Source organism: Balaenoptera acutorostrata, unplaced genomic scaffold (assembly GCF_949987535.1).
Source record: "Balaenoptera acutorostrata unplaced genomic scaffold, mBalAcu1.1 scaffold_900, whole genome shotgun sequence".
Taxonomy (NCBI): domain Eukaryota; kingdom Metazoa; phylum Chordata; class Mammalia; order Artiodactyla; family Balaenopteridae; genus Balaenoptera; species Balaenoptera acutorostrata.
Genome location: NW_026645728.1, coordinates 42,847 through 70,427, shown reverse-complemented (window position 1 = coordinate 70,427; position 27,581 = coordinate 42,847). Strand labels below are relative to the sequence as shown.

Sequence of the window (27,581 nt, the reverse complement as noted above, 5' to 3'; positions counted from 1 at the left end):
GAATCCCTGATGTGTGATAAGGAACCACACTTAATGATTGTACTTTTCAAAAATGTTGAAATGTCTTTTGGGGCATCTTTTTATTCAATTGAGACTTAGGCCAGTCAACTTCATAATCCCCTTTACACCCAGAGAGGACAGATTTGGCATCCAGGTCCATGTGTCTAGAGAAACAAAGGAAGAGTTCATACCTGCTCTGTAATTATTGAAAATTTAAGTTGACCTCAAATGTACCATGTTGCTTAAAATAGCAGAAAAGATCCTCTTTAATAACTGGCTTGGCTCTGAGCTAACCCACTAAAATATCAAATCACAAGAGTGACAATTGTGCCCAGTTCTGGCTGGCCCTAGAGTTCTACTGGGCCTCAACTAGGTTTAATAATGGCAAAATTCCTGAGTCTGTGCAGCCTATCTTCCAGTTGGAAGGGAGAACAGAAACCTATGTACATTATCTGGTAGGTTTGCCAGGAATAAATGCTATGGAGATTAAGCAGTATATGGTGAGGTGAGATTGTGGGCAGAGAGGAGCAAGGCTTTCAACGTAAACGGTAGACAGGATAAGTCTTACTGGGAAGGTGGAATTTGAACAGTCTAGAGGGAGGCAGATGAGTCAGACATCTGAGGGAAAAGCATTCCAGATCATGGGAATAACCTCTGCAAGGCCCAGAGGAAGGATGCCAGTGTCCTCAGGGAAGAATTAGTAAATAATGTGGCTGGAATAGAGTCAGCAAGTAGGAGGGAGGGAAGGAGGAAAGGAGGACAGAGGAGATGTGTGTAGAATTCCCTGCATCACCATTTATTGACTGAGTGATCACAAACAGTTAATTCAACCTTCAAGTGTTTCAGTGAACTCAGTGCTTTTCCTATGGCCTACTGACCTCTCAAGAGTTTTGGAAGGATAAAATAATGTAGGGAAGTGACTTATAAGCCACTGTTACTGTTCTATACATAAGGATAGATGGATAGACAGGTAGATATAGATAGACAGATACATAGATAGATAGATACATAGACAGATAGAGAGAGAGATAGACACAGAGAGAGAGAGAGAGATAGATAGACAGATAGATAGATAGAGAGATGGAGAGATAGACAGATAGATAGATAGACACAAAGATAGATAGATACACAGATAGATAGATAGAGAGATAGACAGATAGACAGATAGATAGGTAGAGATAGATAGATAGATAGATAGATAGACAGATAGAGAGATAGACAGAGACATAGATAGAGAGATAGATATAGATACATAGACAGACAGATAGATACAGAGATAGAGAGATAGAGAGAGATAGAAACATAGATAGATAGACAGATAGATACAGAGATAGAGAGATAGAGAGATAGATAGATAGATAGATAGATAGATAGATAGATAGATAGAGTTAAGGAGTGAATTTCTGTGCCCCCCCCAACCAAATTCATATGTTGAAACCCTATCCTCTTATGTATGATGAAATTAGGAGGTGGAGCCTTCAGGAGGTAATTAGGTTTAGAAGAGGTCATGAGGGTGAAGCTGCCATGATGTGATTAGCTCTTATAAGAAGAGGAAGATACACCAGAGCTTTCCCTCTCCACCATGTGAAGAGACAGCAAGAAGGTGGCCCTCTACAAGCCAAAAAAGGAGGACTCACCAGGAACTGGATTTGCCTTGATCTTGGACTTCCAAGACTCCAGAACTGTGTGAAACGTCTGTTGTTCAAGACACTCAGTCTATGATATTTTGTTATAGCAGCCTAAGCAGACTGATACAGATAGGTAAACAGGGAGATAATGATTGATAGATGATAGATAGATAGATAGATAGATAGATAGATAGATAGATATACATACATTCATACTCACTTCAGTGACAGGTGGAGATACTGCACATATATGTATGCTTAATGAATTCCTTCTAAAGCTTTCACTTGGCAATTCAAATGGGAGATCCCCTTTTTAAAGGGAGCATAAAAGTGCTTACTTTTATGAAGTACACAGGTGGAAAAATATAACAGTCTAAAAATGCACAGCACTGAGCCTAGTGCAACATTTATGAGATTAGACCTGTAAAAACAAAGAACACCATCACAGAGAGGCTTCCAGACTCCTCCAGGCACCCAGGCGCCTGATTCATTTACTCTAAGTTGTTTGTTACGGTTCCAGAGGATCAAAACTCCTGCTCCCGAACCTTTTCTGTTCTGTTCTTTTTTAGATTCCATATATACGTGTTAGCATATGGTATTTGTTTTTCTCCTTCTGACTTACTTCACTCTGTATGACAGACTCTAGGTCCATCCACCTCACTACAAATACCTCCATTTCATTTCTTTTTATGGCTGAGTAATATTCCATTGTATATATGTGCCACATCTTCTTTATCCATTCATCCGACGATGGACACTTAGGTTGCTTCCATGTCCTGGCTATTATAAATAGAGCTGCAATGAACACTGTGGTACATGACCCTTTTTGAATTATGGTTTTCTCAGGGTATATGCCCAGTAGTGAGATTGCTGGGGCAGGACAGGAATAAAGACGCAGACGGAGAGAATGGACTTGAGGGCATGGGGAGGGGGAAGGGGAAGCTGGGACAAAGTGAGAGAGTGGCATGGACATATATACACTCCCAAATGTAAAATAGATAGCTAGTGGGAAGCAGCCGCATAGCACAGGGAGATCAGCTTAGGGCTTTCTGACCACCTAGAGGGGTGGGATAGGGAGGGTGGGAGGGAGACACAAGAGGGAGGGGATATGGGGATATATGTATATGTGTAGCTGATTCACTTTGTTATAAAGGAGAAACTAACACACCATTGTAAAGCAACTATACTCCAATAAAATGTTAAAATAAAAAACAAACTCCTGCTACCTGGCTTCAGAGAATCTCCTGCCCTTGTAGTCAGAACTGCCTCCCAGAAGCAGGGTTGATATCCAGGTTGCTTCTAATAGTTCCACACCTTCTCTCTGGGGTGCCTGGCAATATTATCAGGGACAATTTTTAATTTTAAAAACTCATACTTCTTGGCTTTTTATTTTTAAAAAATGGCCTTCAAAACTGATAAGAACGATCCTGATAAGGAAAGCATTTAACAAATGTATGAGAGATTTAAAGATAATTTTGAATTTCATGTTTTGATGCATTTACACAGTTGAAGCGATTTCTAAATAAATTAAAGTATTTTTAATGAAAATAATACATGAACATGATAGCAACTCAAATAATACTGAAATTCAACCCGTCTAACCCCCGTTCCCCTCTCCAGAGACAGGTTTTCGCTACTTCAGTGTCACCCCCATAATTCTAAACATTATGTTTATCCTGCTATATCCATTTTAGATCCATTTTAACACCTTAACATGAAGGAGGAAGATAAACCCCTACCCCCACTACTACTCATCACTCTTCTTTTCCAATACATCATATTCATGTCATTACTCATGCTGCTTCTCTTTTGTAACTTCATGGAGTTTTGCTAGCTTTATTGATGGGAGAAGTGGTAGCATAGTAGCTAAAAGCACTGGATCTGGACATGGACCACATGGCTTGGAAGCTTTCTTCCTCAGTTAACTAGCTCTGCAATCCTGAGTAATTCATATAACCTTCCTGGGCCTCTATTTCCTCACCTGTAAACCGAGGAAATGGATGATACCCATCGCATGGAGTTGCTCATGACGATGCAAATAATAATAAGGCATTTGCAGCCTTTAGTATCCAACACCCAGAAGCTCTCAAGAAATATTATTAGCTCTAGTATATAGCTATACTCTCAACTTTCTTATGGTATCAACTTTCCCCCTAATCTCATCATTTTCTTTCTGCCTGAGACTATTTGTGTCCCCACAGCTCTCTGTCTTTCCTCTCCCCTTGTACAGCTCACCTTCTGTCAATACCATGTTTGTTTCGTTTGTCTGTGCTGATCACATTTACATTTTCTTATGCAATCACAGCAAAGGGTCCTGTGTTTTATCTACAGGTTGACAACAAGGGTTGAAAACCAAGAAGTTATATTAACTATTTAAGTTTTGCTCAGTCCTGGGGACAAGAGTATGGTAGGACTGTATTTTCTTCTCTCTAGGTATGACGCCCCTACTTCTGTCGTTACTATCAATTACTTAAACTCATGCTATATTTTCGTTTGCTTTTGATTTCAACTATTATCTTCTCCCAAGATTTCATTACTTTTCCTAAAATTTGACCCACCTTCTTCTTTTTTTCTCCCTGCATTACTTGCCCATAATAAATTATTTTTTAAATTTTCAAATTCAATATTGTTTCCTTGGCTGGGTCCCATCCTGTGCCAGAACGCTTGTCCCTCCCCTACTCAGTTTGGAAGCTGTAAGACCAAAGTAAGGATAAGATCTTAAAAGAAAGGGGACCAACTTGCTTTTAGGCTAGGCCGGATGGTGGCCTCAAAGAACGAGTTTGGGAGTGTTCCTTCCTCTGCAATTTTTTGGAAGAGTTTGAGAAGGATAGGTGTTAGCTTTTCTCCAAATGTTTGATAGAATTCACCTGTGAAGCCATCTGGTCCTGCACTTTTGTTTGTTGGAAGATTTTTAATCACAGTTTCAATTTCATTACTTGTGATTGGTCTGTTCATATTTTCTGTTTCTTCCTGGTTCAGTCTTGGAAGGTTATACCTTTCTAAGAATTTGTCCATTTCTTCCAGGTTGTCCATTTTATTGGCAAAAAGTTGCTTGTAGTAGTCTCTTAGGATGCTTTGTATTTCTGAGGTGTCTTTTGTAACGTCTCCTTTTTCATTTCTGATTTTATTGATTTGAGTCCTCTCCCTCTTTTTCTTGATGAGTCTGGCTAATGGCTTATCAATTTTGTTTATCTTCTCAAAGAACCAGCTTTTAGTTTTATTGATCTTTGCTATTGTTTTCTTTGTTTCTATTTCATTTATTTCCGCTCTGATTTTTATGATTTCTTTCCTTCTGTTAACTTTGGGTTTTGTTTGTTCTTCTTTCTCTAGTTTCTTTAGGTGTAAGGTTAGATTGTTTCCTTGAGATTTTTCTTGTTTCTTTAGGTAGGCTTGTATAGCTATAAACTTCCCTCTTAGAACTGCTTTTGCTGCATCCCATAGGTTTTGGGTCGTCATGTTTTCATTGCCATTGTCTCTAGGTATTTTTTGATTTCCTCTTTGATTTCTTCAGTGATCTCTTGGTTATTTAGTAACATATTGTTTAGCCTCCATGTGTTTGTGTTTTTTACGTTTTTTCTCCTGTAATTCATTTCTAATCTCATAACGTTGTGGTCAGAAAAGATGCTTGATATGATTTCAATTTTCTTAAATTTACTGAGGCTTGATTGTGACCCAAGATGTGATCTATCCTGGAAGATGTTCCGTGCCCACTTGAGAAGAACATGTAATCTGCTGTTTTTGGATGGAATGTCCTTTAAATATCTATTAAATCTATCTGGACTATTGTGTCATTTAGAGCTTCTGTTTCCTTATTTATTTTCATTTTGGATGATCTGTCCATTGGTGTAAGTGAGGTGTTAAAGTCCCCCACTATTATTGTGTTACTGTCGATTTCCTCTTTTATAGCTGTTAGCAGTTGCCTTGTGTATTGAGGTGCTCCTATGTTGGGTGCATATATATTTATAATTGTTATATCTTCTTCTTGGATAGATCCCTTGATCATTATGTAGTGTCCTTCCTTGTCTCTTGTAACATTCTTTATTTTAAAGTCTATTTTATCTGATATGAGTATAGCTACTCCAGCTTTCTTTTGATTTCCATTTGCATGGACTATCTTTTTCCATCCCCTCACTTTCAGTCTGTATGTGTTCCTAGGTCTGAAGTGGGTCTCTTGTAGACAGCATATATATGGGTCTTGTTTTTGTATCCATTCAGCAAGCCTGTGTCTTTGGTTGGAGCATTTAATCCATTCACGTTTAAGGTAATTATCGATATGTATGTTCCTATGACCATTTTCTTAATTGTTTTGGGTTTGTTTTTGTAGGTCCTTTTCTTCTCTTGTGTTTCCCACTTAGAGAAGTTCCTTTAGCATTTGTTGTAGAGCTGGTTTGGTGGTGCTGAATTCTCTTAGCTTTTGCTTGTCTGTAAAGCTTTTGATTTCTCCATCAAATCTAAATGAGATCCTTGCCGGATAGAGTAATCTTGGTTGTAGGTTCTTCCCTTTCATCACTTTAAGTATATCATGCCACTCCCTTCTGGCTTGTAGAGTTTCTGCTGAGAAATCAGCTGTTAACCTTATGGGAGTTCCCTTGTATGTTATTTGTCATTTTTCCCTTGCTGCTTTCAATAGTTTTTCTTAGTCTTTAATTTTTGCCAATCTGATTACTATGTGTCTCAGCGTGCTTCTCCTTGGGTTTATCCTCTATGGGACTCGCTGTGCTTCCTGGACTTGAGTGGCTATTTCCTTTCCCATGTTAGGGAAGTTTTCGACTATAATCTCTTCAAATATTTTCTCTGGTCCTTTCTCTCTCTCTTCTCCTTCTGGGACCCCTATAATGCAAATGTTGTTGCGCTTAATGTTGTCCCAGAGGTCTCTTAGGCTGTCTTCATTTCTTTTCATTCTTTTTTCTTTAGCCTGTTCCACAGCAGTGAATTCCAGCATTCTGTCTTCCAGGTCACTTATCCGTTCTTCTGCCTCAGTTATTCTGCTATTGATTCCTTCTAGTGTAGTTTTCATTTCAGTTATTGTATTGTTCATCTCTGTTTGTTTGTTCTTTAAATCTTCTAGGTCTTTGTTAAACATTTCTTGCATCTTCTCGATCTTTGCCTCCATTCTTATTCCGAGGTCCTGTATCATCTTCACCATCATTATTCTGAATTCTTTTTCTGGAAGGTTTTCTATCTCCACTTCATTGAGTTGTTTTTCTGGGGTTTTATCTTGTTCCTTCATCTGGTATATAGCCCTCTGCCTTTTCATCTTGTCTGTCTTTCTGTGAATGTGGTTTTTGTTCCACAGGCTGCAGGATTATAGTTTTTCTTGCTTCTGCTGTCTGCCCTTTGGTGGTTGAGGCTATCTAAGAGGCTTGATGGGAGGCTCTGATGGTGGGTAGAGCTGACTGTTGCTGTGGTGGTCAGAGCTCAGTAAAACTTTAATCCACTTGACTGTTGATGGGTGGAGTGGGTTCCCTCCCTGTTGGTTGTTTTGCCTGAGGCAACCCAACACTGGAGCCTACCTGGGCTCTTTGGTGGTGCTAATAACAGACTCTGGCAGGGCTCACACCAAGGAGTACTTCCCAGAACTTCCGCTGCCAGCGTCCCTGTCCCCACGGTGAAACAGAGCCACCCCCTGCCTCTGCAGGAGACCCTCCAACACTAGCAGGTAGGTCTGGTCCAGTCTCCCCCAGGGTCACTGCTCCTTCCCCTGGGTCCTGATGCGCACACTGTTTTGTGTGCGCCCTCCAAGAGTGGGGTCTCTGTTTCCCCCAGTCCCATCGAAGTCCTGCAATCAATTCCCACTAGGCTTCAAAGTCTGATTCTCTATGAATTCCTCCTCCCGTTGCTGGACACCCAGGTTGGGAAGCCCGACGTGGGGCTCAGAACCTTCACTCCAGTGGGTGGACTTCTGTGGTATAAGTGTTCGCCAGTCTGTGAGTCACCCACCCACCAGTTATGGGATTTGATTTTACTCTGATTGTGCCCCTCCTACCGTCTCATTGTGGCTTCTCCTTTGTCTTTGGATGCGGGGTATCCTTTTTGGTGTGTTCCAGTGTCTTCCTGTCGATGACCGTCCAGCAGCTAGTTGTGATTCCAGTGTCCTCGCAAGAGGGAGTGAGATCACGTCCTTCTAGTCTGCCATCTTGGTTCCTCCCATTGTTTACATTTTTATTTTCTCTTCCTGTTGTCTATAAACATAATTCCACATAGCTTCAATATAATTTGCCATTCTTATCTTTTCATACTAAATTTAAATTTTATGATTCATAGTTATACTTTTTAACATTGGATTCAGAAGGTTTCATTGTGTTGGTCCATTTTTTAAATTGGTGAAAAATTGGAAATAACCTAAAATAAACTATTGTAAACATCTTCATAAATACAACTTTTCTTTTTCTACTTAAAGATGTATGTTTTTGATTCTCCATTAATCAACTTGCTTGGACAATAGTGTATTAAATAGAAGTTGTTAAGAGTGTTTATGAAGTCAAAAAAAAGCTTATGATTTGTCTGCCAATTGTTATTTCAAGACAGTGATATTTTAATAATCAAATAGTACATACAAAGAAGTTAAGATTTGTGGTATCACACTAATTACATATTATCATTAAAAATTTATATGATATGTAAAGCATTCTTAAAATAGCTAAGTTGCCTTTTGCTATAATATTAGAAATGGAAATATATATAAATAAAACATGTATATGTAAAACATATTAGGAATTCTGTAATATTAGTACCTGGTGGTATATAATATGGCATCATGGAATGAGAATACAATTAAATTTTTTTTTTTTTATTTAGCATGATTAAACAAAGTGGAAATGTAACTGAAGTATACAAGCTCATAGAGCTATTTTAAGAGTAATTTTATTTCTTGGGCTATTTTTTGTATTGGCCTCAGTTATTTGGAGACATAGAGGTAAGCCAAATCAATAGCTGGGTATATACTTAGATCCAGGTGAGTATAGGGGTAAGATAATGGTGTGAATTGTGTCACGTTTATATTGTAATTATGTATGCCTAAAAAAGATGGGAACTTTTATTAGAAATTTTTTTTTTATCTCCTAACACGAAAAGTGTAATTAAAAAAATTTTTAATACAAATGTATTCGCATTAGTTTCTGAAAGTAAAGGAAGGGTATACACATACAAACCACATGCATACAGACATTTTTTTGGAGGGTAGTTAAGTTAAAAAACAAAATAAAATAGCACAAAAAGAACTGAGCTCCTATATATTTTTAAGAGGCATGTTAAATCACACAGAATCATGTGGTGATTATCAATAAGCTACACTCTATGAAATATTTCTCCTATATTACCACATACACTCTATTTTACACTCCATCCTAATGCCGCTAAAATGTAGAAAGCAGCAGCATAGCACAGGGAGATCAGCTCGGTGCTTTGTGATGACCTAGAGGGGTGGGATAGGGAGGGTGGGAGGGAGGCTCAAGAGGGAGGGGATATGGGGACATGTGTACGCATATGGCTGATTTGCTTTGTTGTGCAACAGAAACTAACACAGAATTGTGAAGCAATTATACTCCAATAAAGATCTATTAAAATAAATAAATAAAATAACATGAAATAGTAGATTTGAAGGATAAAAATAACCATTTTAACCTATGATGTTTGTTTTCAGTAAATTCAAATTAAATATTTAAATGTGAATTTTAATATATGGCTTGTTCTAAATAAAATATTAACTCGTAGGTCTAGTTTTTGCAACCAAATATTTCATATAAAGATACTTGCCTCTTTACTACTGAAATACAGGATAAGTCTCCACATTTCACTCTTTTATCCAGTGGGTTACATTTGTTTTTTTGTGTGTTTTCTATATGAAATCAAAGGAGCAGTGAAGGCTGACAGGCTTATAGGAGAGTAAGATTGACTCACCTACCACCCAGCAACTTGCAGTCTTATAACTTTTACTGTTTTTACATAGAAAAATTCATCTTAAATTGAAATTTTGGTCCAATTCTGAAGATTCTGTTTGGCAGAAGTCATGGGTGTACCTGTGTTTCGCTATCCTTGAGATTCAGAAATGCCAAAGGTGTTCTAAGATTCAATAAACTTGAGTGTTTCTGCATTATACATAAAATGGATCATACTTTGGGATTTTTTAAAAATTTATTTTTCCATTTCTGCACATCTCAATACTTTTGTTTTAGTTAAAATAACTTGTTAGTGTAGAGAACTTATATTTTTAAAAAATGCTGGCTTATGTAAAACCTTTTTACAAAACGATCCTTTTTTTAATGGCCTTGGCATCATTGTCCAGTGCCTGTTTGATTCCTTTCAAACTGTACACTTTTGAGAGTTGCTCTGTAGACCTTTGGTGCATCTTGATTCTTTCTTTCGTGCTTTGTCAAACATAGGATTGGCCACAAACAAACCTGTAAGTAATGGAAGGAAACACTCTGCTGGTAAAGAATGTTAGGGTCCTGAACCTCTACCACCTGGTGTGTCTGGTTTCCTGCCGTGGCGTACTGCAGAACGTGCAAAAAGCAACAGGTAATGTGTTTGCATCCCCTGTCTTTTTCAGTCGTTCAGAATTCTTTATTTTGGAACTTCCATTACGTGGGCGGTCTCTGGTGCTTTCTATAGAGGAAAAAAGATAACTCACACATGGCTTCTGCCTAATGAGCCCTCTAAGGAAGTAAAACAAAAAGTAACAGAGTTTCAAGTTGTTTCTCAAGTGTCACAACAGAGGTAACCCCGTGGGAGTCATGAGGAGACTAAAATTATCTCCAATTGTGCAGGTGAGAAAAGTTTCACTAAAGGCAGGTGTAGTTGAGCCAAGCCCTACAGCACAGAAGTAGGAATTTGGATATGTACGAATGGGAAAAAAGACATTTTAGGCATGGGAAGTAGTTTAATGCAGAATGAATGAGAAATCTGCATTAGACCTATTCTAAATCAACTGGCTTATTAACTCAGTAAATCAGATTTAGTGAGTCAAACTAGCTTTAGCTGATTACTTATCCAGGGGATAGCTGTTCATAGTAATTTTTGTCATAGAACAGTAAATAAAATTGTTGAATTATAGCTTTAGGCTTGCTAAGTGAAATAGATTGCTCTAGATGATTTTCAAGTGACTTACTTGGTAGTATTCATGAAATTGGGGGTTAACAATTGCTTAAGAAAACAAAGAGAATTGATTTTAAATAGTACTTGAAGGAGTTACTGTGTAAAGTATCTGTTCAGTAGCTCATGTTAAATGGATGTTTATAATCCCTATTGGACAACCAACTAATTTTTTGCAAATGGTAATGTGAACTGCTGTTGCATAAACTATAGTGTTGAATCCCCAGTCTTTGCACTTGAGTTTAACAACTCTGTGGTTTCCTATCTTCTTGGTGAGACACTTAATCTCAGGTCCATCCTCATCACACAGAGTGGTAAATTAGAGAACGATTAATATCACCATTTAAAGAAGTGAGACTGAAATCTCAACCATCCTGAACATAGGAGCTGAAGGGGCCTCTCAGCAGTTCAGAGAGTTATCACCAAGCCAGTGGGCTGAATTCTGTTCAGTTTTCTCCGTAGCAGAGCCCTCCAGGTCCTTCTTTTGAGCTTATTTATTTTTATACACAATTCTGTATGGATACTGTACATAATACTAAATAGTTGTATTAACTGGATTTAACTGGTGATGTATTTACATCAAGATCTAACTTCGTTTTGTTGATATGTTTTTAGGGGCTTTCCATTCATCAGACTCGTGATGTATGTAGTCAGGTGCGTATTTATGATATGTAGGGGTTGAATTGGGAAAGGTGGGTGGTCATTCTTTTTGCTTTTTAAACTGACAGAGCCTTACAAGAAGCATTTCCCTCTCTGAAATAAATCCATGTAAAACTTGTCTGGTCGCTCTCCCAATGCAACTGTGTAGTTGTGTGGATTTCACACACAACTGGCAGCCTTGTGGTTATGTCTGTAAACAAGGAAGCCTGTTCTCCAGTCTGCAAATCAGCTGTTACCCAGTGAAATGAACTTGACTGCCATTTCTGACCCCTCACATGGAGCTGTCATACTCAAGAATGTTCATATGTTTTCAAGAAATGTTGTTTGCAGGCTATATGTACAAATTCCTGATCTGAAAGCCAATATAAAGCAACATCTCCCAAACCTCTGCTCTCTCACCAAGGCCACACACATTCCCTTGCTTATGGCCTCATGGCTAGTACTGTCAGTATCAGATTCTCCTTCGCAGTGGTCTTGGGAGACTGCATAGTTGCTCTGTGAAAGGCACCACTGCTGAGATTGAGAGAAGAGCACCTTGGGTGTCAGTCCTGCCCTTGCATGCCCAGAGGGAGGGGTGTGCGCCTCGTTCTCCTGTTGGGAATTTCCTATGCTGCAGGTTTGCTGCTTGTTGTGAAAATGATGTCCTAGTGACTTGTCTTCTGCGTAGTTATATAATCCCAGCACACTTTTTTTTTTTTTTTTTTTTTTTTAATGAGGATCTTGAATCAGATGCGTATGTTTGATTGATTGATTGATTGATTGATTTTGGCTGTGTTGGGTCTTCGTTTCTGTGCGAGGGCTTTCTCCAGTTGTGGCAAGCGGGGGCCACTCTTCATCGCGATGCGCGGGCCTCTCTCGTTGCGGAGCACAGGCTCCAGACGCGCAGGCTCAGCAGTTGTGGCTCACGGGCCCAGCCGCTCTGCGGCATGTGGGATCTTCCCAGGCCAGGGCTCGAACCCGTGTCCCCTGCATTAGCAGGCAGATTCTCAACCACTGCGCCACCAGGGAAGCCCCCAGCACACTTCTGTATGATCTGTAGACTTTTATGGGGTTGTGGCCAGGTCAGTTTTTAAATGTTTGGAAATGTCCTATGGAACAACATTGCAGTGGCAGTGAAGCTTGACAGGAGAACTGTATTACTGTTACCCTAGTTTTGGCTTAAGGGTGATGAGAAGATGAAATTTTTGATGTGTCAGTTTTAGTTGTGTATGTGTATGTGATTTATTTTTTAAAATTCTAACGTCTGTTATTCACAGCTTAGATATGTTGACTTTCTGATTATTCATCAGTCCCTTTACTGATGTATTTTCCTCCGAAAAACTACATTTGCTTCCAGACTGTTTTCGTCTGATGGTAAAGAATAAATTTTTCATTTGCAGTATAAAGTTGATTTGAGAAAAAATGTTTACCTTGGCTCTTCACTTGGCTTCTGTGAAAGAAACTTAATAACATGGGCAATTCCCATTACTAATCCTAACCATGTACAACAGAGGTCTGTACAGTAACATAGCAAAAATAAGTTACTGTACTTTTACTTAGTCATTGCCTGTTTTAGACTAAGGAGCAGTGAGAGACATTTATAAATAATGATACCTCAGATCACTTTTGTTAAATGTCCTCTAATATGTGGATATTTGGTATCTGGCTTGTGTTATCTTTTATACAATCTTGTCTTCTTTCTTTGCACTTCAGTTTAACAACTCTGTGGTTTCCTATCTTCTTCTTGTGACACTCAGGTCCATCAGAATTTCCTGTGACTGTGACAGTAGAGAGTCCTTCCTCCTCACAAACTGAAGAGGTCGAAGATTCCTCAGAAAGTGTTCAGGAAGAGCCAGAGAAAATCAGTTTGAAACAAGAAGCATTGCAGGTATGAAGTTATCACTTTAAAGCTATAGAGAAGATTATTTTTCAAATGGAAGCCTGATTGCAACACTGCACAGCTTGAGTGAGGGTTCTGTCTTCTCCTCCCATCTGCATTGTATCCCCTTGAATGGTTCCTTAAGCTTAGACCAAGGTGAATGGTGGACATTTGAACTCTAAGAAGTAAAAATCAAATCATGTCGCTAGTAATATAGTTTCCTTTCCTTACAACCTTCGGATATTCGATTTAGGGAGAACCTTAGTGATCATAAGATAAAGAAATTGAGTTCTGAATGAATATAGTCAGCTGATTCAGTGCTCTTGTTTTACAAATGAGAAAATTGACAGTTCTAGTTGAACTCTCTTTTTATAAGAGGAAAATATGGCCTCATTTTAAATAAAAGTAAGGTTGAAAAATGTTTTGATGTTAATATTCTCCTTTCCTAAAATAAAAAACCTCAAGAAGCTACATTATATTCCCTCATAAACCTGACATCTAATGTGATTCCATACTTTTGTTTGTACAGACAGAAAAGAAAAATTGATTTTCATAAGAAACTTTTGCACCTCAAAAATAATATATTTGTTTTATTTCAACTTTAATGCAGAGCTGAACATTTCTAGTAAATAAGGGAATACCATTTGGGGGAACCTTGTCTTTGTGCTACAAAGTCCATGTTTAATTTTTAAAAATTATTTAATATGATTCTCTTTTCGTATGAAACATGAAACTTGACAGGTTTCAGAACTAATTATCCCCTTATTGTAGGACTATGGTAATTACTCTTTGATTTTCAAAAGAGAATGTTAGATTTTTATGTTTTTAATTAAAATTAATGATAATATAGAGAAATTTTAAGAAAACTTAGAAAATTATGAAATGTTACAGTAGGAGAAATCTATAGTTCATGTAGAGTTACCCCCTTTCGTTTTATAAATGAGCACCTACAATTTGTAGCACGTAAGTGGTTTCTTAGTAAATTGCAGAGTACGACAAGACCCTAGAGCATCTAACCCGCATTCCTTGTCATTTTAGATGCGTTGTATTCGTTTCCTTCATGAGTAGAACAGGAGATTGTATTTCTAAAAGCAGTGATAGACTGGGGAAGACCAAGAACTTTAAACACGGGGACCACAGAATAGCAGATTCAGAATGCACTGAGAACCCTTGCAGCTCTTCTCCATTTTGACAAGACACTACAAGGATGGTATCAAAGTGTTTAAGTACATAAGCCAACAACAGTCAAGAGATTTCAACATAGTTTTGAAAGACGGAAGACAAGTGGAGGAGTGTGAAACTGAAACAGTAGAACAGAGGAAAAGCATCACCTAGAATATGCACAGGGACCACCTGCAACTGAGGAGGATTCTGACCCCACCTGCAGAAGTAGCTTCATGCTTTGATGCGCATGTAGGAGAGAGGGTGGAGTTAGTTAAAAGTGTGACTGAAATAGGGGAGCTCATTGAAGGGTTGTGTTTGGAGGAGTGGACTCCCAGCCCCGCCCTCACGCTCCTGAAATGAGATGATTTCATTTTGAAAACAGTGAAACTGGGGAGAACTAGGGCAGCTAGTGTGAGTTTTTACACCCTAGAAAAGAGTGTTTGGGGGGGGATCCGATTACAGTCACTCCCCACTTCTTCCTGCATAAGAAGCCAATCAATCGTTGACTTCAGGGAGCTTTCTGCGCTCGTTCTTAAATAGAAAATAACTGTCATTTGCCTGATAGTTGAGTAAAGCTTACAACGTGAGAGAGGGGGAAAAAGAGAGAAAACATACCCTGGTAGGACCGGGGACAATTTAGGGAACAAAATAGTTTAAGCAAAAACCCTAATTAGTATCCTGAGAGAGGTTTAAAAAGAGCTAGCAACTATAAAATAAGACTAGGGTGTTAAATAAAAAGAGAATGGTCAGAAAGCAAGAGAGGTGTCTTGGAAATGAAAATATGGTTGCTGAAATAAATTCAGTAGGAATTTAAAAAATTTCTCAGTATATAAAAAAGAATGACACATGGAAAATGTGATAGCAATATGTTAGAGAGGCTGCATCTGGGAGATCCAACATGTTACTACTAGAAACTCCAGACCCAGACAAAAAATGGAGGGAAGCTGTCAAAGGGCAACAAAATTCCCCATAGCTGAAAGTAGACATCAGGCCTCAGATTGAAAATAGTTACTCAAGTTTTGAGCAAGATGAACAAGAATAGACTCATACCTAGGCACCCTTCATTGTGAAACTTTAAAATACTGAAAAAATAAATTAAAATAGATTGGGCTTCCCTGGTGGCGCAGTGGTTAAGAATCTGCCTGCCAATGCAGGGGACATGGGTTCCATTCCTGGTCCGGGAAGATCCCACATGCCGCAGAACGACTAAGCCCATGTGCCACAACTACTGTGCCCGCATGCCTCAACTACTGAAGCCTGCACGCCTAGAGCCTGTGCTCTGCAACAGAAGAAGCCACTGCAATGAGAAGCCCGTGCACCGCAACGAAGAGTAGCCCCCGTTCACTGCAACTAGAGAAAGCCCGCGCAGCAATGAATACCCAAATGCAGCCAAAAATAAATTAATTAATTAATTAAAAGAAAAATAGAATAAAATACTGAGAGGATACATCCATTCCAGAGAGAAAAATACTGGTCACCTAAAAAAAAAAATTTAAAATCTGACTTTATCATAGTTGTCATCAGCACCATGGATGCTGGAAGGTATTAGAAAGATACCTCCAAATTTTTCCAGCACATAATTTTCACCCTAGGGTTTTGTATCCAGCCAAACTATCAGTCATAAGTGGAGGCTGAATGAGATATTTTGTACGCAAAGAAATTTGAAAAATTTACCTCCTGTGCTACACCTTAAGCTATTTATAGAAATAATCCAGCAAAATGAGGCAATAAACCAAGAAAGAAGGTAATAGGGAATTCAGTGCAGAGAGCAGCTAGTCTAGATTGGAGAGGCTTCTATTGATTGTGTGATTGAGAGCTTAGAAACACCTTGAGGCATATTGTACTTACTAGGTATTAGGCACTGTTGGAAGGGAGGAGGGAGAGGAAGAGGAGAAGGAACTTGAACTCCAGAGGAGAAAAGGCTATACTGACATAAACATGAAGCAAACTAAACTATAGTTGACTTTTAACCTACTATTGGTGAGGAAGAGAAGAATCCACTTAAACTTGACACTATAGATGCCCCCGTTTTCAGTGACACACAGGGGTAATGACCACCTATCTAATTTGTTGTCCAAACCAGAACTTGTCCAAACTCCTTACACTTCAATAGTGTAAGGAGGCGCTCTAATGCTGTAACATCAGGACAACAGGTATAAACTGGAACAGCCCAAGGTGGCTTGGGGTATGTGGTCACCCTGCACAAGGGCAGTGACACTGACATAGTATGGAACGAGGTGTAGTCTATACACAGAGACACAGTACATCTGCAGTGGGCAATATTAATTTAATTGTAATAATGGCAATACTGTCTTGGTTTGCAGCTTTTATTGTCAACTTGCATGTAATAACAAATAACTAACCTAAACTATACTTAGTATGTATTAGTATTAACTTGGTATGTACTGAAATGTATTGTGTACTAGTATGTACTTAGTATATGTTAGGCTCTAAGTGTTTTTGCATATATTAACTCATTTAATCCTCTGAATAGCCTTATGAGATTGGTGCTAATATCATTCCCACTTTTGAGAAAAGGATGCTAAGACAGGGAAGGAACTTGCCCAGGTTGTACCGAATTTAGGGTTGGATCGAGGCTTTGAGTTTAGGCTCTCTGCCTGTTCTCTTAAACCTTACTCCCTACTGACTCTCAAATGACAGAAGACTTAACTGCACATAGAACAGAATATAAATTTCAACTTTGACAACGTAAAAGCTAGGTTTGGAAGGTAGACAGGAGGTAGAAAAAAGGGAAGATGGTATGAATGTCCTCATTTTACAAAGTGTGACGTTGAGAGAGTTTATAGTGGATCAACAATGTAGGTTTTTAAGTATATCACTAAAGTCAAAGAGATCATGAGCAGTGGAATAACTAATGATGACATAACTTTACTGAGCAGTGTGGACATAGGAAAGAGTGTAAAGGAACTAAACCCTTACTTAGTAAATCAGAAAGTGAACAGATAATGCCTCAAATTTAGTCAGAAAATAGTCATGTAAGAGTATTACTTGGAAATGGAGAAGAATTCAAAATAACAATAGTTGGACCTCCCTGGTGGCGCAGTGGTTAAGAATCTGCCTGCCAAGGCAGGGGACACAGGTTCGAGCCCTGGTCCAGGAAGATCCCACATGCTGCGGAGCAATGAAGCCCGTGCGCCACAACTACGCAGCCTGCGCTCTAGAGCCTGCGAGCCACAACTACTGAGCCCACGTGCCACAGCTACTGAAGCCCTCGTGCCTAGATCCTGTGCTCCACGACAAGAGAAGCCACTGCAATGAAGTGTAGCCCCCGCTCGCCGCAACTAGAGAAAGCCTACACGCAGCAACGAAGACCCGACACAGCCAAAAATAAATAAATAATAATTAAAAAAAAAGAATAAAAAATAACAATAGTTGACGTCAACCTCATAAAAAAGGAAATCCAAACAGCCAGTAAACACAGTAAAGTATACAACTTCATTAAGTAATAAGAGAAAAGTGAGTCAAAACCAATGAAACTACATGCCAATCAGATTGACAAATACATAAATAAAGTCTGGTAGTATCAGGTATTGTAGACCTGGAGTACTATGGGAATCTTCTACCCTGCTTATACTGGAGTATAAATCGACACAACTACTTTGGAAAGCATTTAGCACTCTCCATCAACTGAAGGTATATAAATAGCCTGTGACCCAGCAGCCCTCACCCCCGCCCTGTGTAAATGCACCAGACTAACCGGTACAGCAGGATTCCTGTCCATGATTTGCATTAGCACAAACTGAAAACAACCCAAATGTCCATCAAGAGTCAAAAATTAAATAAATTATGTGTATTCATACAGTGGGAAAACTATCAAGCAATAAAACTGAATGAACTAGAGCTACAGGCTGCAATGTGGATGAATCTTTTAAACCAATGTTGAGTGAAAGAAATAAGATAGAAAAGACTTCATATACTATGATCCTCTACATAAAGTTAGATGTTGACAAAACTAAACTCTTTTGTTAGGGATGCATGCAGGTTAAAGGAAATGATTTTCAGAAATGAGGATGGTGTTTAACCGGGAAGAGGGAAGGAGCTTGTGATGAGAAAACGATATGAGGGGTTTTTGAGATGCTGACAAGTATCAATACTTTCAGATTCGAGTAGTGGTTATGTAAGTATTCTCTTTTGATTTGTCACATTGACAGTTTTGTCCTGTGCACTTCTCAGTACACATATCGTATTTTACAATTAAAAACCTGTGTACAGAATCGGTCGCTTCTTGAGTGCTGGATGTGGGAGTGGGATGAGACTATTTCATTTTAAGCCCTTCACTACTGCTTGCGTTCACATGTTCATTCATTCAGCATTAATTGAACATATGCTGTGTACCAAGCACTCTTCTAATTTTATATGTGTTTTAACTCATGTAATCCTCACAAGAGCTCTGTGATATGGGAGCTTATCTCCATTTTATAGATGAGGAAGTTGAGGCCTAGAGTTATAGAACTTGTCCAAGGTTATCTAGCTAATGGGTAGTGCCAGGCCCATTTGCCTCAGAGAATCTGAATTTTTACAATATAATATAAAAGAGAAATTTAATTACTAATTATAAGCCAAAAAATTGCACATTAAAGAAGATGACAAGTTTTCATCTATCCAGTTAGAGAAAAACACACAGTCTGTCTTTCACACACGTACATCTTGTATTGGCAGGGATTTTCCTTATTAAGCAATTATTTATTGACCGTCTACGTTGTGCTAGGCACAGGTGCTGGGGATAAACACTTAATAAAATACACCCCCTATCTTCAAATAACTTGCACTCTAGGTGAGAAGTAAGCCAACAGTTATAGTAGAGGTTATATACCAAGTGATACATCGCTGATGGCAGTATACAATCTCAGAAATCTTTTGGAAAGCGGTTTGGAGATAGGTACCTCAGAGCCTTAAAAATATTCATTTGCTTTGATCTCAAACTCATTTTTATGCATTTATTGTAAGAATGTTATTCTCAATATGGAAAAAAGCCTTCATGCATAAAAACGGTTATTTTGTCTTATAATATTGAAAAGTTGGAAAGAATTTAAATGTGTAAAATGGTTAACCAGTAAACCCACTCAGTGCAATATTTTGTAGCCCACAAAAAAAAAATCAAGGTTATGAATCCCCTGATTATATGAGAAATGATTGATTTCAATGTTAAGTGGAGAAAAGTTGAACATAAAATTTGATATCCAATATGATGGGAGCTTTGTCCCAGAAAAATCACCCTAGCCAGTGTACAGAAGGGATGAAGGAGAGCAGATGACAGGAAGGAAAATTATTCCAAAGCCTTATCATTAGTCTTACTTAAGTAATAGAATATCAAGCAATTTTACTTTCTAACTTTCTTGGTTCCATATTTCCACGTAAGGGACATGAATTATTAATACTTTGTAGGAGAGGGGTACACTTTTTCACAAAAATTTCACACTGTGTTCTAATTCCCTCCATTAGAGGGAGAAACTATTTCATGTAATTGCACTTTGATGTGCTATTTAGAACCAGTCAGGAATTTTAGTCTACTTTCCTCTGACTGTGGTGAGGGTTTTTTGTTTGTTTGCTTATTTGTTTAGAATTTCTTTGAAATCAGTTTTAGAAGATTGATTAAACCATTATGTTAAAAGTAGAGGAATTTTGCAATTTTTTTCCCTTTTTTCCCATTGAAAACTTGACTGGCTTTAGTAATGAAACATTAAAGAATTTGAAGTTCTTAGACTCTCAATTTTTTAAACATGTTCTGAATATAAAAATATATGTTCATTGAGCAAATCTTTGAAAACAGTGAACAACTTATTGAAGGAAATAAAAGCCACCTCTGCATGTACACACACCTAATCTGCTCTTTTGTCTTCAAAAAGTATCAAAAATATTTTGCCATGTCACTAAATACTCTTCTACATCAGAGAATTTGATTAAGCTTATGCATCATCTCCCAGGAGAAACGCACAGATATATTTTGAATGTAGAACTCCTGAAGCCCGTTCATTAACTCTGGCTGAGACCTCTTGTCATTCTTTTCTTAGTGGCTTCACAGCGCATTCCTTCATACGGTGAGCTATTTTTATTGAAACCAATCCCAATTTGGAGGCTCTTAGCTTTCTTCTAGGGTTTGGTTATAAACAATCTTATGACATCATGTTGGTAGATAAATCTTTGCCCACATCTTTAATTTTCTTAGGGTAAACTCCTGATGTAGGATTGTTGTTAGGTACCAAAAGCTACTCTCCAGAAAGTGATACCAGTTCCTCTCCCAATGATGGCATATAATAGAGTTCCTCATTAAGTGATTGTTCAAAGCAGTTAAAATGTATAAATATACCTTACTGTTTTCATAAGTATAGGTATTCTGACTGTTTATCGCTGCATAAGAAACCACCCCGAAACAGTGGCCCAAAACAATGACAGTCATTTATTTTGTCCACGAACCTGGAGGTTGAGTAGAATATTAATTCTTTTACTACACTCTCACTGACTGAAAACAATACCTATTTGACTAGCTCACAGTTCTGCAGGTCTGAAGTCCAGGCACAGCGTGACTGGGTTTCCTGCTCAGATACACACGGGAACATGTGGGTTCCCTCCTAAGAGTGTTAAAGCACGTGAAATTTAAGTGTAAACATTGAGCCCCAAATGTTGAATGTTCACCATAGTTTGTGTGGGTCACAGACCTGAAATCAAGATGTCAGTCTGGCTGTGTTAGTATCCAGAGGCTCTGGGAAAGAATGCCTCCAAGCTTCTTCGGCTTGTTGGCATAATTCAGATTCTGCAGTTGCAGGACAGAGGTCCCCATTTCCTTGCTGGCTGTCAGTCGGGGGACGGTCTCAGCTCCTAGAGGCCTCTCGCTTGCCTTCCCTGCCGCAGCATTGGACTTCTTCAGAGCCAGCAATGGAGAGTCTCCCTCTTGTCCCTTTTGTACTTCAATTCAGGAAGAGTTCAAAGTCCTTTTCATGGGGTGCCTGAGTAGGTCACATCCACCTAGAATAATCTCCCTATCTTAAAAAATCAACTGATTTTGAATCTTAATTCCGTCTGCAAAATCCCTTCACTACAGCACCCAGATTTAGGGTTTGATTGTTTAAGTGGAAGGTTTGTGTACTTCAGTAAGTAGGAGTCTTAGGGGCTCTGTTAGAATTCTGCCTATTGCAAGCAGTGTCCCCACTTCAAGGACCGAAGTGTCTTAGTTCCTAAAACTCCTAAGAGAGCTTATCAGTGTTCATTTTATTTGATTGACCTTGGTGAGTGGGAAGACTACCACCTCCGTGAACAGGAACGGCACCCAGCTTCCTGAGTCCACAGTGTGGCTCTGCTACTTAGTGGTGTCACCTTGGCTGTGCTGCTCTACTTACTCTACTTCTCTGCCTCTGTTTCCCTCATCTGTAAAATAACATGGAGTTAGTGATTGTTCTTTCCTCGTAGGGTTTTTTTTTTAAATAAATTATTTTATTTATTTATTTTTGGCTGCGCTTGGTGTTTGATACTGCTCACGGGCTTTCTCTAGTTGCGTCGAGCAGGGGCTACTCTTCCGAGTGGTGTGCGGGCTTCTCATTGCGGTGGTTTCTCTTGTTGCGGAGCACGGGCTCTAGGCACGCAGGCTTCAGTGGTTGTGACACGGGGGCTCTAGAGCGTAGGCTCAGTGGTCGTGGCGCACGGGCTTGGTTGCTCCGCGGCACGTGGGATCTTCCCGGACCAGGGCTCGAACCTGTGTCCCCTGCACTGGCAGGCGGATTCTTAACCACTGCACCACCAGGGAAGCCCCCCTCTTAGGGTTTTGATGATTAGATTATTTAATGCCCAGGGAACTCCAGGAACAGTGCTTGACTGTAAATTGCTTTAAAAATGATTACTTTTAAAAAAAAAGTTTTTGAATCTGCAATTATGCAATTCAGGTATATTAAGCATGTTCATTAATAGGACTTCCTACTATAAAGAGACCCACAAATAAAAATAGAAGTTTTCTTTCTTGGTCTTAACTATTTATTTCTGACTTGCTATGTTATACGCATATGCCTTTTATGGTGGGCTGCCACAAATTTATGTTGGAAAAAGTGGAATTTAAATAAATCTTTACTATGCTAATTTGATAGATTTTGATAATTCATTTCACTAGCATGGTATGATATTACCAGTAGCAGACTAAAACCTGAGTTCACTTCTGGCTCTGCCCCTAAATCCTGATGAGTCCTATAGCTGGAAAGGCTTTTGGGTATTATACTACGAATTAGTTATAATATTTACTCTGTTTGTTTAGGAAAAACTGGAGGAGTGCCTAAAGCAGTTAAAGGAGGAAAGAGTAATAAGACTTAAGGCTGATAAATGAGTCAATGAGGCAAACAATTTCTAATACTTTTGAGAGTGTTTTCGTTTTATTTTGATTTGATTTTAAGCCGTACACACATAGTTTGTAAACTTTAAAACTGTAATATGTTGCAAATTGGTTGTATCATATGGACTTTTGCATTTACTGGTATTTAGTGATCATATGATCTATATTCCAGAAAGCATGTTTTTAAAAATGTGAAAATCTCATTTTGTGTGTGTGTGTGTGTGTGTGTGTGTGTGTGTGCTTTCATATGACACTAGCTTATTTTCTGTTCATGATTCTTTGATTCAAGAAAGCACTTTTTGTGCATATACTGTATATACAGTAGCATAAAAGACATGATGAGACTCTCCTGGCAATGAATTAGGAAAGTGAATCATTTAAATAAATTTAAGATATTGGAAAACTTGTACGAATGCAATGCAAGATAAAAATATATACTATAAGAATTACATTAGGTAATGTGCATGAAAGCAGGGCATAATCTAAAAAGTTCCATCTAAATATACTTTATCATAGGTTGAACGTAGGGAGGAATTTTTCAAAGTGCATCCATTGGATTGGCGGACACTCATTCAATAAGTGTTGAGCACCTGCTTATATAAGGCAAAAGGGGCATCATGAACATAACAGTCTTTCTGAGAAATACTAGAGTTGAGCTTATAGGGGTTTTAAGTGCATAGGTGATGAGCGGAAGGGGAAGAGTGCACGGGAGTGAATATTTTCAAGAAGCCAAAGAAAATATTGGTGATCGTACATTTAATAAATTGGGTTGGGTATGATTTAGGACTTTTAAACGTAAGCATTAGATAGTTTGCTCACTAAAGTTAATTCTTAACATTCAGCAGAGTTGTAATATGTTTTGTTCAAATCAGATTCTATAATTCACTTTCTAATTTAAGGGAAACTTAAAGCAGGTAATTTTCTAATGTGGAATGAGGCTCCATTATGAATTTAACCAGTTAGAAATGTGATCTTTTGTGAAAGATCATTAATAAAACGATAACTTTGGTTTATTTATGTACCAGCTAAGTGTTATATAGGAAACTTTGTTGGGTGCCTGGGAGTTTTGGTTATTATGTGATATGGTCTCTGTCTTTACTGGTGGCGAGTTAGGTTAATTACAGGTTAATTACATTTTGAGTGTTTTAGTTTTGTTCCTTGAAACTAGACAAGACTACTTTTGATGACAATGAGAAAAAAGCATGTCAGACATTTTCAGTCTTCTTTTATAGCTGGAACATGAAAATGCCCAGTTAAGAAATATAAAATTCTCTTTGTCTGAAGGCCTTCATGCCCACTCATTGACAAGCATGATCCTGGATGATGAAGGTGTTTTGGGCAGCACTGAGAATTCTTTTCAGAAGTTCCATGCTTTCTTGGATCTCCTTAAAGATGCTGGGTTAGTTCATTTCTCTTCATGGCATTCTTCTCTTTGCGACTATAACGGTAGTTTGCTGAGGAACTGGAGCGATTTTCATCACTTACGTGGCCATATTTAGCCAAATTTAGTGTAATTATAGGTAATATAGTTGACGTTTTAAAATGAGGAATTAAATGTTTTAAGAAATGCAAATAGGGCAGCCTGCTTTGGTAGAGTGGGGAGCCCATTATAAAAGAGTAACCTGTAGACAGAGTAATTAGTAGGTATAGTTTTTTGTGAAGACTAAATTGAAGGCAGTGTCCATTGAAAATATTTGGGAATGGATAAGAATTTTCCTATCTTTCATTTATTTTGCTTGTTTGATAAGTTTGAATTAAAGTTATTTTTGTCTTAGACATAAAAATTATTATTAATCTTCAGGGAAGATATAGGTCAGTGGTTCTCAACCGGGAACAATTTTGCCACAATGGCTGGTATAGATCAGTCAGATTTTCATTTACTAGGTCGTCCCCAGATGAATTCTACTGTTAGTAGTCCCCTAAAGAAGAAAAGAAGGCACTTGAAGAAGAAAAATCAGAATCAAAGCAGAGTGCCCCAGTACAAATGCAGAATCTCCAAGTAAGTGGACAGGACAGCACTTAATGATTCTAAGAGTGATTAGCAAAAAGGAAATGACCAAGTCAGAGAGAAAATAATAATGGTCGGTCTCTAATAGTTCACATGCTCGGGAGCTAGAGGACTGTGGAGTCCTCTCCAAATCTGAGATTAGTAAATGTGGGCCCATTTCATGATACTGTATTGTTGTACATAAGAAAACTGGAAGTTCTTTAGAAAATTTATGAGTTAAAGCAAACTCTCCTTAATGAAGAAAGAAAACATTACAGAAAATATTCCAAATTTTAAATTGTATAAATGTCTATTCTATTCATATTTTATCTAGGTTTCTGTTTGTATGCAGTCAGCTTACAATGAAGGAACACTAATGAAGGTACACGTATTGACAGAATTTTTAAAATAAGTAATCTTGACATAGCTAATACGTAAGATATTATAGTGACTCACCTGGTCATGGGAATGGGAGGGGAAACATGTCAGCTTTTCCTCTAGCGTTACTTGGAGCCCCCTTCACCCACCTCAGCCAATCTCAGACTGGTCTTGGGAACTGACAGCTTGAGAACACAGTCTGGTCACAAACTATATACTGTTTACATGTGCCTGGAGGATAGAAAAGAAATTAATTTTCTTACAGAGTAGGGTTTCATTTTTAGTGAGGGAAAGGAAATGGGTAATAACTACCCCAATCACCAAAGTCTGAAAATGTAGCAGACATAGCCTTGGATATAGCTAGGTTAAGTTGAGAATCACTTGGCAAGATATAATTAGAAAAAAACTGGCTCTGAAATCTTCTGAATAATCAATTACTGTGTTAATAATAAGATCACAGAATAACATTGACGTTTTGAACTCTACTTTTTAATGGTTGGCTTTGTTCATCACTGAATTTTTGTCTTGTCTTTTGTCTTTCCCTCCAGTTTCAGAAAATTACAGGTGATGCTGGGCTTCCTTTGCCTCTCGACTCCTTCCATGTCCCAGTCTCTACTCAGGAGGCCTTAGAAACTTCCAAAGACAACCTGGGGGTCCCAGTCACAGAGCAGCAGCAGGAGTCTTTTGAAGATTTCATTGCTAGAACATGTTCTCCCTTCAGCAGACGTCATTTCTGGAACTGGAAGTCAAAGAAAAGAAGAGGAATTATCTAGAAATAGCAGGTCTTCTTCAGAGAAAATGAGCAAAGCAGGTGAATAAACCAAAAAATACTCTGCTAAGAAACAACCTGGGAAGGACCTGCATTCCTGCTCTGACTCACCTGTAAAGCAGAAAAGCAAAGGAATTGGGCAAAAGAATTCTTTGGTTAATAAAGCAATTAAAAGTGAGTCTTTGAAAAAACACATTTCTGTTAAGAAAGAGAGTAGAATAGTGACTGTTTCATCAAAGACAACTAAAAGTAAACTCAGTCTACTAGAACATTCTGAAAGTGATACTCTTGGATCTGACTGTGAATTTTAAGAAAGCATCCATACTCTATCACGCCTAAAATAGGACTAAATCTTTTAAAATTATGTTTTTGCCTTCAAATTTTAATGAACTACTTATGTTTTTATTATAGCATATGGTGTTTTCAATTACTTGACTGGAAGCCATTAGAGAAAGATTTATCTATACTTTTTTATTATAATGAAAGTTTTGGTGTATTTTTCCTTGTGACACTTTGCACCATTCATTCAGCTAGTGTTTTCTGAGGTCTTCATATGTACAGTACTTTTCTGGGTGCCATTGCTTTCAGCAGTGAACAAAATAAAGCCTTTACTCTCCTGGAACTAGCACTCTGTGGTGGGAGAAAACATAAACAACAAAACAGGGTAAGGGGTAAAAAGAGATGGGAATAATAAATGGAATAGTTTTACCATTTGGTTAAATGTCAAACTATTATAAATCACATGGCCAGAAGCCATTGACGTATTTTAATTCACAATAACCAGAGAGCCTCAAACATTTACCAAGGCACTTAACCGTGTTTATGGATTACAGCAACGCTATGAGATTGGGAACTATTACCATCCCCATTTTATAGATGAGGAGTCGGAGGAGACATTATGTGAGTTGCCAAGAATTACACAGCTATAAGTAAGTGGTAAGCTGCGATTTGACCCGAACCCATGCTCTTTTTTTTTTTAAATGTACGGACTTTATTATGTTTCATTTGTTTCTGATTTATGTGATTATTTTCTTTAAAGATGTTTTTTGATGTCGACCATTTTTAAAGTGTTTATTGCATTTGTTACAGTATTGCTTCTGGTTTATATTTTGGTTTATGGCCACAAGGCTTGTGGGATCTTTGCTCCCCGACCAGGGATCAAACTCTCACCCCCTCCATTGGAAGGCGAAGTCTTAACCACTGGACTACCAGGGAAGTCCCCCTTATGTGATGATTTTTATGGCAATTTTTTTAAATTTTATTTTTTATTGACGTATAGTTGAATTACAGTGTGTGTTAATTACTGCTGTACAGGAAAGTGACTCAGTTATACATTTATATACATTCTTTTTCATATTCTTTTCCATTATGGTTTATCACAGAATATAGAATATAGTTCCCTGTGCTCTACAGTAGGACCTTTTTGGTTTTTTTTAAATACATCCACTTTTTTTTTAATAAATGTATTTATTTATTTTTTTATTTTTGGCTGCGTTGGGCCTTCGTTGCTGCACGCGGGCTTCTCTAGTTGCGGTGCGCAGGCTTCTCAATGTGGTGGCTTCTCGTGTTGCAGAGCACGGGCTCTAGGTGCATGGACTTCAGTAGTTGTGGCATCAGGCTTAGTTGCTCTCTGGCATGTGGGATCTTCCCGGACCAGGGCTCGAACCCGTGTCCCCTGCATTGGCAGGCGTATTCTTAACCACTGTGCCACCAGG

The 27,581-nt window shown here is 38.3% G+C and overlaps 1 long non-coding RNA gene across 7 annotated transcripts in view; it reads right to left on the bottom strand.

The window, feature by feature from the left end:
- Positions 1 to 26,140, bottom strand: part of LOC102998687 (uncharacterized) — a 40,824-nt gene extending 14,684 nt beyond the window's left edge. For 3 of the 7 annotated variants that reach the window (XR_009006850.1, XR_009006854.1, XR_009006848.1), the window contains exons 1-3: positions 25,176 to 26,140; positions 7,615 to 7,810; positions 2,855 to 2,958 (exon numbers count right to left, since the gene is read on the bottom strand). This is a non-coding gene — a long non-coding RNA (uncharacterized LOC102998687). The remainder of the gene's footprint in view (positions 1 to 2,854; positions 2,959 to 7,614; positions 7,811 to 25,175) is intronic. The other 4 variants (XR_009006851.1, XR_009006852.1, XR_009006853.1 and 1 more) reach the window with 4 other exon arrangements.
- Positions 26,141 to 27,581: the final 1,441 nt, after the last annotated feature.